The 15,937-nt window shown below is 42.8% G+C and overlaps 1 protein-coding gene across 1 annotated transcript in view; it reads right to left on the minus strand.

Moving 5' to 3' along the window:
* The window catches only part of RAI2 (retinoic acid induced 2), a 159,166-nt gene that overhangs the window by 134,566 nt on the left and 8,663 nt on the right, over window positions 1-15,937 (minus strand). The window lies entirely within an intron of this gene.

The following is a 15,937-nucleotide window of genomic DNA, read 5'->3' on the forward strand; positions in this document are numbered from 1 at the left end:
CAGGGCCAGGTCAGGATAAAATCATCGGTACTGAGCATCTCCACTCAGTGTGACGTGGGGCATCATCCATCGTTCATTGGTTCATGCAATTCATGCATTTTCTTTTCTAAATTCATACGGAATTCACGAGCAATTCTTTAAAACTAGATGATCAATCTGTGGACTCCATTTACATGAAAAGTTACTTTAATTACTACGTTGTTCTTCAAAAAAAGGTTCTGGGGGGGAGCAATTACAAAGATAAATGGGAAAATACATTCATTGACCAAACTCTCTGAAGATTAACCTTTTTTTTTTAACATCTTTACTGGAGTATAATTGCTTTACAATGGTGTGTTAGTTTCTGCTTTATAACAAAGTGAATCAGTTATACATATATATATGTTCCCATATCTCTTCCCTCTTGCGTCTCCCTCCCTCCCACCCTCCCTATCCCACCCCTCCAGGCGGTCACAAAGCACCGAGCCGATATCCCTGTGCCATGCAGCTGCTTCCCACTAGCTATCTATTTTACGTTTGGTAGTGTATATATGTCCATGCCACTCTCTCACTTTGTCACAGCTTACCCTTCCCCTTTCCCATATCCTCATGTCCATTCTCTAGTAGGTCTGTGTCTTTATTCCCGTCTTACCCCTAGGTTCTTCATGACCTTTTTTTTTTCTTAGATTCCATATATATGTGTTAGCATATGGTATTTGTTTTTCTCTTTCTGACTTACTTCACTCTGTATGATAGACTCTAGGTCTATCCATCTCACTACACTACTGGACATACACCCTGAGAAAACCATAATTCAAAAAGAGTCATGTACCAAAATGTTCATTGCATCTCTATTTACAATAGCCAGGAGATGGAAACAACCTAAATGTCCATCATCGGATGAATGGATAAAGAAGATGTGGCACATATATACAATGAAGGTTAACCTTTTCCCTAGTTAATTTTACTCCCCACACTTCTCTTCTATTCCGCAGGAGAATGTCCTTAGGCATAAAAATCCAAGGTGGCTATGAGAAAAACACTAAAGGTAATAATCAAAAAACATAAATAATGTGACATGCTACTGACGACTTTATCTTACAGTCAAGCTACATGGTTCTGAGACACCTAAAGAAAGAGTAAGAATCTTGAAAGAAGAGAGATTTATTCCACATATGCCTAGAACAATGGTTATTAAACTTCTTGCTAACATACCCTTAAAAGAATTTTGAGAAACTGTACACTCTTTTCCACATTTTAAAAACTGAAGTGTAGTTAATAAGAAATAAAATACACAGATCTTAAGGGTTGCTTTCCTATGAACTGTAGACATGTGAGCACCCACAACTGAAAACAAGCTAAAGCAAATTTCCATCGCCCCAAAATCGCCCCTTATGCCCCTTTCCAGGCAATCCTCAATTTCCTGACTCTCACCCTAGACTAGTTTTCTTCTGGCACATCTTTAATTTGATTTCTAAAATTTTAAAATATACATAATTACTTACAAAGAAAAAAATGATTAGCTAAAGCTTTCCATAGTTCCTTGGTGCGGAAGGATTGAAAGTGAATATGGAACCACCTTGTATACTATTTGTAGTTTTCTATATACACACTTTGACTTAAAGGTGCCTAATTCTCACAGTTTGGGCTTTAGGTATTCTCTCAGTCTTTTCTTGGCACTCTTTATTTATTGTATCCTGAATAAGATAACCTCACTGGGATTGGTAAGAACATTTGCAACTATGAGTTTAGTGCTCAAAGTTAACCAATCAGGTTAACGGTATCCTTTCTAGAATGCTGCCTTCCTTAACAAGAGTTAGGAAGGGGAGGTAGGAAAGTGTGCTCCCTGCTATATTTGATCATTCCACTGGCATGTTTCATAGCCTGCCTTGAACCATTGGATAACTGTTTGTGGATGGTATATTTTATTCCCCAGCTAGACTGAGATATAATGACAAGGGAACAGAAACTGGAACCAGAAGACCTGGGTAGAAGATTCAATTCTGCCCTTATGTGATCACGGACAGATTCCTCAAGCTCTCTGAGCCTCTGTAGACGCTCTTAAATGGGACTAAAACCCACCTCGCTGGGAAAAAATTAGATAAGAAGAATAAAAGTGTTTTGTAAAATGTCAAGTTCTCATCACTGGGACTTTCTCATTATTCTTTTAATCAGGAGTTCACTCTTATGCTTCTTTTAACCCTCGTTGAGCGTTGCATGTAGAAGGTCTTAACAAATATGTGTTAACTGAGTGATATATTTGTTTATAATAAACAACAATAAAGAGTTGTAAATGTTATTTTTTAGGGAATCAAAAATTTACAAATTAGATTCTCCATTTGCACATACATATGAGTACAGAACTCTTATGTCTGCTTAAAATACATATATAAGGTAGAAGAAACAAGCCACAGTTTACAAAAGAGTGATCTGCAAGTTTCCTTCCTTTATTAATTTGAAGATCTATATGTAAAATTACCACTACTTATTCTTCTTCCACCAGGAAAGTTAATATCAATACCACATAGTGTAACCTCTCTTTGGAGCATCTACTTTCCATCCTTAATCACATCTGTAGTTCTCCTGAGAACCGTTTCAAACATTTTCACACCTGTATAAATTGTAAAGCGCAGAATAAGAAATACTGTTCTGCTAAGAGCATGCCATAGTTGATTTTATGAATCTGGATAATTTAAAAGTCCACCAAGCAAACCACTGTTAAGGTCCCAAATATGAACCAGGTATTCAAACAGAAATTTGGATACAGAAACAAGAAGAAGGGGGGTGGGGTGCTGGCCAAGATGGATAAGCCCTCTACATCCTATCTGCCCCACTGATTACAACTGGAAGCTCTAGACAGGAGACAAAAATAACTACGACCACAGTTCACTGAGGACTTGGAAAATAAAATAATAGCAGGCAGATTGGAGAGGGAAATAAAACTTCAAGAAGTCAGTACTATGTTGAATTTCTTGTTGTTGCTGTTTTTCCTCTTTTATTTCCCGGTTTTGACCCCAAGGTAGCCCAAGTTGCAGAACTGTGCGGTGTCTCCATCCACCTTGAGGCTCCTCCTTCCCAAACATTCTGAGTCCTCCCTACTCAGCTGAGGGGAAAGAGAAGGAGGACCACATGTGAGAGGTTTTAATGGGCCAGGCCCATTCACGGGAATTGGTGCACATCACTTCCATCAACATTCCATTGGTCAGGACTCAGTCACATGGCCACCCCTGACTGCAAAGCATGCTGGGAAATGTAGTCCAGCTGTGAGCCCAAGAGGAAAAAAGTAAAATATGGATACTAGTTAGCACTAAAATAGTCTGCGCCACATAAGTGCTTTGGTAGACAAAGCGGTGTACAGGGAGCTTTGTGAACATGGAGGAGGGACTTCTAAATCAGAACGGGGAGACAGAGACCAGAGAAGGCTTTCTGAAGGACAGGACATGAATTTTGCAGGATAATCAAGAGGGTGAAAAGGGGAGCATGGGAGGAGACCACAGCACGTGCAAAGATGCAGAGGCAGGAAATGTGCGAATGAATTTGGGAGAGCCCAAGTGATTCCCTCTCCCTTAGGCATTAGCTGTATGAAGAAAGAGCCAGGAGATGAGTCTGGAAAGGGAGGCAGGAGCCAAGATTTGAGCCAGAAAAACTCTGCAGCATCACTGATGTATTTAAAGCAGAGGCCCAGAGCAGTTGATTTCTAATTTAGAAAGAGCCTGGTAATTATGTAGAGGGTGGCTGGAGCCAGGAATAGGAATTAGGAGACTTCCCATTTTCTAGGCAAGAAGCAACATGGGCTTGAAGTAAGCAGTAGGGTACTGTGACAGGATCAGATATGAGATTTGAGATATTCATGAGTCAAAATCTATAGAACTTAGTAACTGATTGAGTGTGGTAGATGATATTACGACAGGAGTCAAGGAAAATTCCTAGCTTTCATTCATTTACTGACTCATTCATTCAATCAACAAATATTTATTGAATATCTACTGTGTGTGTGTTCCTCTAGGTGCTGGAGACACAAGAGTGAACAAACAAGCAAAGTTCCTGTCCTCATAGAGTTTACATTCTGGTGGAAGATTTTAAAACATTAACAAATATAAATTTATAGTGTGATTAGGGCTGCCATATTTAGCAAATAACATGTTATGTTTCAGATGTCCTTGTGGGACATCTGTGTGAGGGTTGGTTAACTGCATGTTATTTCTATGAGTCTGTTGCTCAGGAGACAAGCCTTGGCCACAGATGTAGATTTGGGAGTCATGAGCATATGGGTAGTTGTATGTGACAAAAAAAAAACAAAACCCAAAAACAGAAAACCAAGAAAACAACAACAAAAATCCAAGTAAGGGAATTCATTGGCTGAGGACACCAAAAAGGTCAGGGTTGTTTCTCCAGCTTCAAGGATAGCTGGATCCAAAGGTTTAAATGACAGTATTGGATTTCTGTCTTCTTTTTTCCTCTCTTGGACTTTCTTGGGCTTGATGGCCCCTGGCAACCCCAAAGCCCCCAATTCACATATATTCATTCAACAATTCAGCAGAAGTTTGCTTTTGTTTTGTTTTGGTTTGGTTCTTCTGATAGTTCCAGTGGAAAAGTCTCAGTGAAGGCTATGATTGGTACACTGGGGGTTACATGTCTATTTCTGAGCCAAGGCCTGTAACTCAGAGCATGACACTTGGGGGATGAATAGAAAAAGACAGCCCTGCAAAAGAGATGGAGAAGGAGTGGCCAGAGCAGTAGAAGAAGATCCTGAAGCCAGTGATGTCCCAGAAACCAACTCAGTGAGTTTCAAAAAGGACTGAGTCAACAGTCACAGAGGAGGCAGTGAAAACCAGGACAGGAGGAGATGCGACCCAGTACCCTGACCATAAAAGGCCATCAGGTAAAACGCTAGGCAGTGCCCTACGGAGGATGGAAGGTGGTACTAAGGAGAAGCTGATAGAAAGTACACCAGATGTCTGGGAGGAGGATCTGGGAAATTAACTAAATCAAATGGCTCTAAATGTCTCAGCTTCTCGAACTGAGAGGCGTATCAAGAGGACCAGGAAAGCCATGGGCTGAACACGAAGCATCTCTCCTGACTCTCAATTCTGCTATATTATGGTGCAGGATGCAAAAATCTGTGGGGATTTTAAGGGAAAACATTAAACTTTAAAGAGATTTGTACTTGGAAGAGGACTCCTTCAGACTATACTCCCAGAGTTCCTTGCAGTATGCAGTCCTTCCTCTCTGGCTGGGGCTATGTGGGTAAAAAGAACGGGAGGCATGGCTGTTAGTTGTTTGAGCACTTGCCTGCTGTTCTATGGGAAAAGAGATCACAATTCAAGGATGTTTTAGGACAGATCCACTTACAAATAATGATAATGATGCCTATCATTTGTGAAGCACTTCCCACATAACAGGCACTGTCCTAAGAGCTTGACCTTGGTTATGCCTCACAATAACCCCATGGGATGGAGCACTGTTATAATCACTCCTGTTTTAAAGATGAGGAAGCTGATGCACAGAGAGGTTAAATAACTTACCCAAAGTCACACAGCTCTGGATTTAAACCTAGGGAGTCTGGCTTTTGAGCCAGTGTCCCTAACCACTGCACTACTGCACCGTTGTTCATTCCCATAGTTTCCATACGGGCCAGTGCTTTTGCCAGACTGTAGCTTCTGATACAGGTTCAGAAAAGGTCATTCCTCATACAATGGTCTGTGAATTTCTGGAACAGGCAGGGTTGGGGAAGCACCATCTGGCAGCTGGGTCTCACCTCTGCCCTACCCAGCCTGTCAACTGGTGATTCAGTGGCCATGCCAGAGAGGCCCAGAAGCCCTACTCCCCAGGCAGCTTTGCACTGTAACCTTGGAACCATGGGAATTTGTTAGTCCACTGGGTGATGTTTATCTGAACCCTACAATTACCTTTTTGTTTGGACTTGCACTTTTAATTTTTATTGGTTTTAATGCATTCCCCAAATGAAAGAATAATTTCAGAGGTGCTTTATACAATAGCTGGTTTCATTAAAGCATTTCAAGTTAAGCTCTTTATACCCTAAGGATGAAGAAAAAAACAACTCTGCAATTTCACAGTACTGATCTGTTTTCTCTGAATTCATAGGCACAAATTACATTTTGCTTTATTTCTGAATGTGTAGAAAGGTAGCTCAAGCAGTATATGAACCCCCACAGCCCCGTCAACCAACAATAACCATTTACCCATGGCCAACCTCGCCCATTTCCTGCCCTCTCCCTATATCATCTTGAAGGAAAAACCAGACATCATATCATTTTATTCACAAAAATTTCAGGACATACTCCTAAAAGGATTACTTTAAAAAACATAGCCATGATACCATGATTATAATTCCTTCACACCAGCAAATAGCCGGTCCATGTTCGTATTTCCATAAATTAGTTTTAAAGTTCTGCTTATTCTACAGCTCTATACCCCTTCAATATTATTAACTTGACTGCTTTTATAATTGTTGATACATAGCTTAAATTTTTTTCATTATGAAAAATTCAAACCCACAAATGTAGAGAGAATTGTATGATGAACCCCTGGACCCATCACTCAGCTTCAACAACTATCTATATTTGGCCAGTCTTGCTTCATCTGTTTTCCCCTTTCCATCTTCCCCTTTCACTGGATGTTTATAAAGCAATCCTCAGATAACATTTCCTGTCATTGGGCGTACAGTCTTAGCTGGGTCAGCAGCAAGAAAATGCAGAGGTGTTTTCTGGTAGGCATTTACATATTTATTTCATTTCTAAATCCCTAGAAAAGGATTCGATTAAATGTAACATTTCTAGCGGATCAGATAAACTTACACTTGGTGTTTTGCTGTCTCTTTTTTTTTTTCCCTGAGCAATATTTAAAATAAAACCAAATTCTGAACCAACGGCATTAATAGTCTATGACATGAATACCAAACAGAATATTTGTGTCACACACTCTCTGTCAGCTGTGCCCAGATCTTTTTTTTTTTATTATTTTATTTTATTTTATTTTTGGCTGTGTTGGGTCTTCGTTGCTGCGTGCAGGCTTTTCTCTGGTTGCGGCGAGTGGGGTCTGCTCTTCGTTGAGGTGCACGGGCTTCTCATTGCGGTGGCTTCTCTTGTTGCAGAGCACGGGCTCTAGGCACGCGGGCTTCAGTAGTTGTGGCACGTGGACTCAGTAGTTGTGGCGCACGGGCTTAGTTGCTCCGCGGCATGTGGGATCTTCCCAGACCAGGGCTCGAACCTGTGTCCCCTGCATTCGCAGGGGGATTCTTAACCACTGCGCCACCAGGGAAGCCCCCAGATCTTTAAAAGTACACATTTTCCCAAGACTAACTGAATAAAAGCTGAAACGCAAAATTTTGAGCCTAACTATAATTTTGAAAAACAAGAAAACCCCAAAAAGTAAAGAGACACCATCAGCTGGTTTAGATTCCAAATGGGGCCTGAATCATGACACTCCGTTGGCAAAGCCCCTGGGTTCCTCTCCCACTCCTTCTGGGCTTTAGAATCCACTGTTTTCCAAACAGCTTTTGGGGGACTTTTGGGAATTGTGCATCTGCTTGCCTGGGAGACAGAAGAAATAGTTCCGGCTTTGGGTGCTCATAAGGTAACGCCACAGATCACAATTTGTTGAGATCTACTGAGATGACCTTGTTTTGTCTTGGGAAGAGTCACCATGAAATCCACAGTAACACCCACAGTAACTGTGAAATCATAGTGGGCCACCATATTGCTCAAGCTGCTGGTTGTTGCCACCACAAGCAAATGACAAATGACAGCCATACTGGCTTGGACACCATTAAGAACCCAGGGGGTAATGAAAACTTGTCACAGGTTAGGTCAAGCAACTAGAAAGAGAAGTGTGGTTCAGCATTTTCAGTGCGAACAGCAGAAAATCTGGGCAAACAGAAAGTGATTGGTTAGGATTGTAAATTGGTTCAATACTTTTGCAAAAGCTTTGGCAGTACCTATTAAAGCTAAACGTGCATACACCCTATGGTCCAGGCAATTCCACTGTATGGCGCTATAGGTCAGAACAGTGCTTACCCTGGGGCACTGGCTGAGGGGAGGGGCGGCAAGAGTGAGCTTTCTGGGGTTCTGGAAATGTTCTGTATCTTGATCTGATGGAGGTCACACAGGTGTGGACATAGGTAAACATTCACTGAACTGTGCACTCTCCTGTAAGTTGGCCTCAATAAAGAAAAGTAATTTATAAGAATTCAGAATAAAGAGGCTTTGCAAAGTGCTGGCAACTTAAGAGGACCTGTGTCTCTGGATTAAGACAAACTGCTATGCTCGCCAGGAACTCATAGCTTCTCAGGTAGAAAATCAAAAAAACCAAAAGCTGGGGCTTAGGGTGAAGTCTCTACTTTCCCCGAACACAGTTGGTCTCACCCATCCCTTTCTCCAAGAACTTGGGTCCCACTGAGATAAAGACCCACCTTTCCTGGGAGGGCATTGCTATATTTTCAGGCACTGATAAAGACCTTGCTTCTGGCACTGTTTGACTGTTCAAATGGCCTCTCTTTGATGAATTGAGTCCAATGGTTGATGGTCAGGTTGCTTTTGAATCGTCCTTTCTTGGCAAAGTCAGAACCGTCATATCACATCACAAATCACTTTTTAAAATTAAGTTACATGGCAGGCTCTGCTGATACTGCTTACTATTTGTTCATAGCTGTACTGCAGCCTCTGCCATTTAACACTGCATTTGAGTATCCTTTATTCATTTTCTGTTTAGTAATTCAGGTGCATCCATTTGGTGGTAAATCATTGAGAAGCCACCACAGCTAAGTTTCTACGTTGATATGCTACTGGCAGAGGCGTGTAACTCTCCCGATGCTTATACCTGGTGAGCATTACTTGCGCTAATTTCCTCTCCATTCTCAGACGTCAGAGAACTTTTATTTTGTAAAGGGAGGCAGACCTGTACCTTAGGTCCTCAACCTGAGAAACAAATGGACTCCTGGTGACTCCAGCATTGAGACAGTCCCTCTTAAATCGCCAGCCCCTTGCAAAGGAGGCAGACCTGATGGAAAAGCATCAGGCTGTCAGTGGATGGATGTGGTTTTCAGTTTATGATGAGAAAATGGGAGAGACACAAACAAAAAACAAAACCCCGAAGTCTGAAGAGCACAGAGAAGCTTGGAGTCAAAATATGAATAAATCCAAGCGCATTTTCTAGGTTAAAGTGGTTTTATGTTTGTTTACACGTAGGCATAGGAAATGTGTTAGTATTAATGCATGTATATGGCTATGATTTAGAAGGAATTGATGCTAAATTGGGAAACAAAGCGATGTTACATGAACCAAAACCGAACACTATTTTATTATTTATGACTTGGTATCACAACCTTACGGCATCTTTTAAATAAGAAAAAAAACCTGTTAGGATATAATGAATTAAAGCTGTGGAAGCCTTCTACAGATAAAAAATGCTCTATATTTCAAGGCATTACATCCCCTGGATATTTTTATTTGATTTTAATTCAATGGTCAAATTTTTATGGCTGTGTGAACAGTTGAGAAAGGTTCCATCAGCTGCTTTTGAATTATCATAATAGGGGGAAACATACTATACCTTTGCTATTTAAAAGATTTTTTAAAAGATCAGAACGTGTTCTACTTCATGGTATCAAACACAGAACAAAATGGCTCTAATTGGGAACATACTTGGGCAAACGACTAGATTAAAATGACTGAGAGTTATAAATGTCTGAAATGTCTATTTCAGGCACAAGTAGGGGAAATGGCACTAATTTCTAGAGTGCACACATAATGATTAAATTAGCCTGGAGAGATGAAGAGTATATCAGCATGTATCCTGGAGAAGAAACGCCATATGAATCAGGAATGAGCCAATCAACTCTTCAGTGAGTGGCGTCACCATGAGAAAGGCCTCGGCTGATTGCTGCTACCCCTCCAATCACGTGATCGTCTAACTAGCTCATTTCTCCAGAATCCCATTACCTTCCTCTGTAGCATCCACCAAACTAAATAAAATACAATCTGCAACTCCGTCCCTCAGCCAATTGCTCTTTTTGGTCCTTTTTAGATCCTTTTAAGTAAGTCCCAATAGATGGGCCAGGCTTATACTGGTAATAATGGAAAATGCCAACTAACCTTTGACTTTTGACTTAACCTCTGACCCCGTGGACGCCAACATGTATATCTTCTCCTCAGCCTTGCTTCTGGAATAAGTTGGTGGAGCATAACAATCAAGATATGCAAAGACCCAGATACGCACACATCCAGTCCCCGTGCACACGCAGGCACCTTGCTGCTCTTAGCTGCTAACTCCTGGGCCCAACGAACAAGATCAGGGCAAGTCCCCTGCCTCCCTTGTTTCAACCTATCTGGATGTGTGTGTGGTGAGAGAATATTCTAAGACGAGAGGAAATGGTCTGCATGGCAGCAGGTTTATGGTATGGATGCTGAGTAAAGGGACAGTCACTGTTGGTGGGGGCCCTGCCCACATCCCCCGTGCACTAACCTCTCCAGTATATGCTGACAGTGTGCTACTTCAAGCAGTATCTGCGATTCCCTGCCTGAGGTTTTCTCTTGGCCTGAGAATAGAGGAATCTAGAGGGGCCACGGCGTAAGCACCTCATGAAAGCAGCCCTCATTCGACACTTAATGGACTGAGAGGTAAATATACCAGCTTCCTTGCCCCTCAGTTGGATATAACTCCCTGAGTTCCCCGGTGGGATCGAGCCCCAGTTGCCCACGGAAGCGATACGCTCCATAACGTACCCTTTCCTGCCATGCTTCCCTGCTCCCTACCGGAGCTTCAGATCACCTCCCAAATAAACTTCCTGTCCTTAAATCCTTGTCTCAGGGTCTGTGCCTTTGTGACCTAACCTAGGCCAGATGGGTTTGGACTCGAGGAATCATAGCGATCAGAATTCAAAGAGGCGAATTTGCCTTGTCTTTGCCATTTGCTCTCTGTGCCCATAGGTGAATTATTTAACCTCTCTGAGCCTCAGTTTCTTCACTTATAAAATAGGGATAATAGTACACCTCTGCCGTCTAACAGTGTTGTCGGGAGGTGTGAATGAGAAAACATATGTGTAAGCGTTAAACACTGTAAAGAACCACACAAATATTCATTATAGTTCATGAGAACTGTTCTCCTTACCCCACCCAGGCAAGACTTCTTTTCAACATTTTATTTGAAATAATTATAGACTCACAGGAAGTCGTAACAATAGTACAATACATAGAGTCCCATGTACCCTTCACCCAGCTTCCTCCAATGGTGACATCTAATGCGATGCTGGTGCGATAACAAAACCAGGAGACCGACGTTGCTACAGTGCCGTTACCTAGAGTACTGACCTTATTCTGTGTTACGCTTTTAAAGTACTTACTAATCTGCCATTCTATTTCTCCTCAGTCGTCTGGCCTCCATTCTCCCTGTCTCTAGTGATCTTTGAGGAGTCTAAACTAGCCACGTGGATCACTAACTCTTAGTGTCCACCCCATTAGAGCACGTACTTGACTGAGCACCTTCAACCACTGTCCTAACCACACTTCAAAACTGTGGAACAAAATTCTATTCCTTTTAATCTAAATCCCTCGTCACTGCCTCTTGACCAATAACAGGTAGGCTTCGCAGATGAAACCCCAAGATCCTGGATCCTGCTAAGCAACTTCCTAAAGTGGTGAATGCAGCAGTTACCAAAAGAGCTGTTTCCAAAGATGAATTGGATAACGGTATTTTCATTAGGAGGTTAATACATTTTCTTTCGTTGCTTTAGAAGTCTTGGATAAATGCCTCCTTGTTTAGTTGATTCATATCCTGCTTAATTTTTCACGTTGTCCTGTCACCCCTTCCTTAGTACTCCTGGGACTTCACCCTTAGTTCCCGAAGAAAAAGTGGGGGGAACCTTTTCTCCATCAATCCTCTCATGAAGCGAAGGGTCGCAGGGTCATTCGCAGTAGTGCCTCAGTAATCTCCTATTCTCTCTTTGAATGCAACCATTATTCCTCCTTGAACAGATAATTTATCTCCTCCCTGACTGCCTTCTTGGTTAAAGGTTAACAAAAATGACATAACGTTCAAGTTCCAACCCTTGGAATGCACAGACCCATGCTGCCAACAAAGTCTTTCAAACCGAGAAAACAGAAAATGTACTAGAGCTAAGTCTCTGAAACTGCCGCCATTTCTCTTTCTTCTTGATGCCTATGAGTCTTGGTGACCAACCTGATCTTCTGAAAACACTTCAGAACATACATTTTCAAGGATCAAACTTTGTCCCTCTTGTCGTAATACAGGATCCATTTTCCAAGTGCCTCTCAAAGCCTTCCAGCACTCCAATCTTTTCTCATAAGTTCTCTCTTGGGGCTCCTGTCCTCCTTCCTGGTTTTAAGACATTAGCGCTACAGATATTATTCCAACATTACATCTCACTCCCAGCCTCTCTCAAGGAATCTGATCCCACACTCCACTTGCCTGCAAGTCCCACCTCCATGGGTCAGACCACCATTCTCATAGTAGCCTGGACTTAAACTCTCAGGCTTCTTTCGCTCCTTATTAAGAAACTCCTGGAACCGCCTGGTCCCATTCTGTCATTCCCACCCCACACAATCACCACCCACCAAAGCACTGCAAGATCTCATATGTCTAAGAAATTTGTCTTAGTGACATTCTAACTTTGGCCAAACCCGACAGTGCTTTAGAAAAATATCCGAGGCCAAGGGAAAGGACAACAGCCTACCTCTGCCAATCCCAACCCACAAATCAAACACTCAGAGATCCCAGGCCCATTCCCAGATCACTGGGTTTTTGCTCCAGTTATTCTTCTATTTTTTAATTAATTTTTATTGGAGTATAGTTGCTTTACAATGTTGTATTAGTTTCTACAGCACAGCCAAATGAATCCTCTATACATGTACATATATCCCCTCTGTTTTGGATTTCCTTCCCATTTAGGTCACCACAGTGCATTAAGTAGAGTTCCCTGTGCTATACAATAGGTTCTCATGTGTTGTGTATTTTATACATAGTATCAATAGTGTATACGTGTCAATCCCAATCTCCCAATTCCTCCCACGCCACACCCCCTCCCAGTTATTCTTCTTGACCGAAACTGCCCTCCAGACTCTTTTCCACCTGTGAAATTCCACCTAGGCTTAAAGGATCTGGACACTCCTAACCTGGTTTGTACCATTTGTTGGCACTAATGCTATACCACCTGGTACTGTTTGCTAATTTTCTATAGCCCTTATCTTCCTCAACTCCACTGCAAGCTCCTAGGGGGCAGAGATAATGTCTTCTACATTTCTGCAACCTCCATAGCACCTAGGAATCTGCCTCATTCAGAAGTGGCATCACGTATTTCTCACGATGGGTTGACGTCCATATTTCCCAAAAAAAACAAAAGGAAAAACAATGAAACCGATTCTTATTGAGCAGCTATAGATGAGCCACAGCTTTCTCTAACTATCTAATCTAATGCAAGTCTCCCACTCCCTGAACTACCACATTACCCAGTTTGGTTGTCTTCACAGCAGTTATTGCTACTGGAAATTATCATGTTCAGTTATTAATTTATGTAATGGATGCTGTGTTGCGCCCTTTGGATCCTCCTTTCTGGACTAGTTTTCATTCCTCCAGGCCTTGGGAGTGATGGCTTCTGAGTGTTCTCAGCTGAGTGTCCCTCCAAGAATTGCCCTTGGAAGTGACCACTTGGCCTTTGATCACACCTCTTCCCTGGGGCCGCCTGGATTTAATGATTGGTCAAAGTAGGGGTATAAGGGCTGACATGCTTGTCTTGCCTCAGGGCAACTCCAAAGTGTTATCCCAGTTCCAGAGCTTCTGCGGGGGTGGCTCAACTTCTCCCTGACAGTCTCTGCCGTCTCTCTTCCCTCCCTCCCCTTCCAGTGTTGTTCCTAGGAGCATCCATAATAAACTTCCTGGGTGCACATCTGCATTGCAGTCTGTTTCCAGGGAACACGACTTAAGAACATTTACTTGTTCATTGTCAGTTCTCACTAGAATGTTCCATGAGAGCAGGGACCTTATCTGTCTCATTTACTGGCTGGGCCTAGAATAGTGCCTGGCACGTGAATGGGGGCTCAAAAAATATTTGTAGACTATGAATGAATGACTTTTATTTATCTAAGTCTTGCAACTCTACCTCATTTTCCATATGAGAAAATAAGCACAGAGAGGTCAATCAAATATCCCAAGGATACACAGCCAGTCAGTAGTGGAACCAGGACCACACTTGTATGAATCCAATATTTACACTCTTTTCAAAACCAAGTATGGCCTCTTGATGTCTTCGTCATTGTGGGTAGTACCGCCTGTTTGGCTGAGGGCCACGTGTCTTTGGCTTTTGTGGTCTGGCTGACTTCTTGGCGCACTTGGCATGGAAACCTCAATTTAGCCTTTAACTCTTTTCTCTCTGTTCTCTAACTCACCCACACCACTGGCACCTTCCATGCTTCTCTATACAACTTTACTCCAAAATGCCTTTTCTCCTCTGATTTCACTGACAACGTGTTGGTCCAGAGCCTGATTAATCCCCAATTCAATCTGCTCGTCCTTCCATTACTCTCATCTCCTTCAGTTGACCCTGAATGTCACTCTCGACATTCTCTTCTTCACCAGTTTCTCCACCACAGTCAGGGGCCAAGCAGGATACAGAATTCATACCAGATGATTTAAATTAAGAAAACTCAATTGAAGGAACAACACCCTGAAGTAGAGGCAGGGTTAGGGGAACAAACTGAGGTGGCAAGGCACTCTGGAACCAGTAAGAGTGGGAAGCTGTTGCCACCCTAGGGCTGAAGGGACGAGGGAAGGAAATAGTGTTACTTAAGCCTGGTGGGAGTTGGAGCCACGGAGGAGGGGCCTCCCAGTAGAAGAGGTAATTCTGAGGGTTGCAGATACTATCAGACACAGGATGCCAAAGCAGAGAAAGAGCACAGAAAGAGCAGGGAAGAAATTCCCTGGCTTCTCTCTCCCACCACTCAGATCTCCTGCTGGTGTCTCCCACTGGCCAACCCCAGCTGCATGCCAGGTGGCAAAGGAGACTGGGTGATGCAGTGCGTAAGTTCCTGAGGCACAGAACAGGGCAGAGAGGGGCAGAGAATGGATCTAGCAGTTGGGAGGGGCAAAAGAGGAACCAACACATCTCAATTCTCCAACAGAACAGCTAATATTCACGTCCCACCAACACCATCCCACAACATGATTCCATGTGTAAATTACAGTACAGACTATGAAGCCCTTCGAAACACACATATCCTTTGATCCTCAGGACATCTCCCATTTTGCAGATAAGGAAACAACCTTAGAGAATTTGTGACTCACCCAAGATCATCACACAGCTAAGAAATGGCACAGTTAAAACATGAGCTCAGATCTGTGAGTTCAAACTTCTGAACCAAAATCAGGGCTCAATTTGCACACGCGGTTAGGGTGTATATTCTCTGGAACATCTCACCATTCCTACCCTCTCCACTTTCTACACACACATACACCATGTTATGTTAATTCTTCTAGCCAACTTATCTTTTGAGTTGACCTTCTGTTCTTCAACACTTCTGCTTAGGTCACCTTCATCTCTCATCACTCCTCCTTCCTGCTAACATAGGCCCATCAGCTCCCTCTTCAGCACCTCATCTCCTCACCAGCTGCCTCTTGCCTCAAATACTGAAATGCGGTCATGCACAGGGCTGCACTATCCAATACGGTCACCACGAGCCACTTGAAATATGGGTGGTGTGACTGAGGAGCTAATTTTCTATTTCATCTTAATAAATTTAAATTTAAAATGGATACTTGGGGACATCCCTGGTGGCGCAGTGGTTGAGGATTCTCCTGCCAGTGCAGGGAACACGGGTTCGAGCCCTGGTCCGGGAAGATCCCACATGCCACGGAGCAACTAAGCCCGTGCGCCACAACTGCTGAGCCTGTGCGCTAGAGCCCGCGAACCACAACTACCGAGCCTGCACGT

The sequence above is a fragment of the Neophocaena asiaeorientalis genome, unplaced genomic scaffold, assembly GCF_003031525.2.
Source record: "Neophocaena asiaeorientalis asiaeorientalis breed wild unplaced genomic scaffold, Neophocaena_asiaeorientalis_V1.1 scaffold269, whole genome shotgun sequence".
Classification (NCBI taxonomy): domain Eukaryota; kingdom Metazoa; phylum Chordata; class Mammalia; order Artiodactyla; family Phocoenidae; genus Neophocaena; species Neophocaena asiaeorientalis.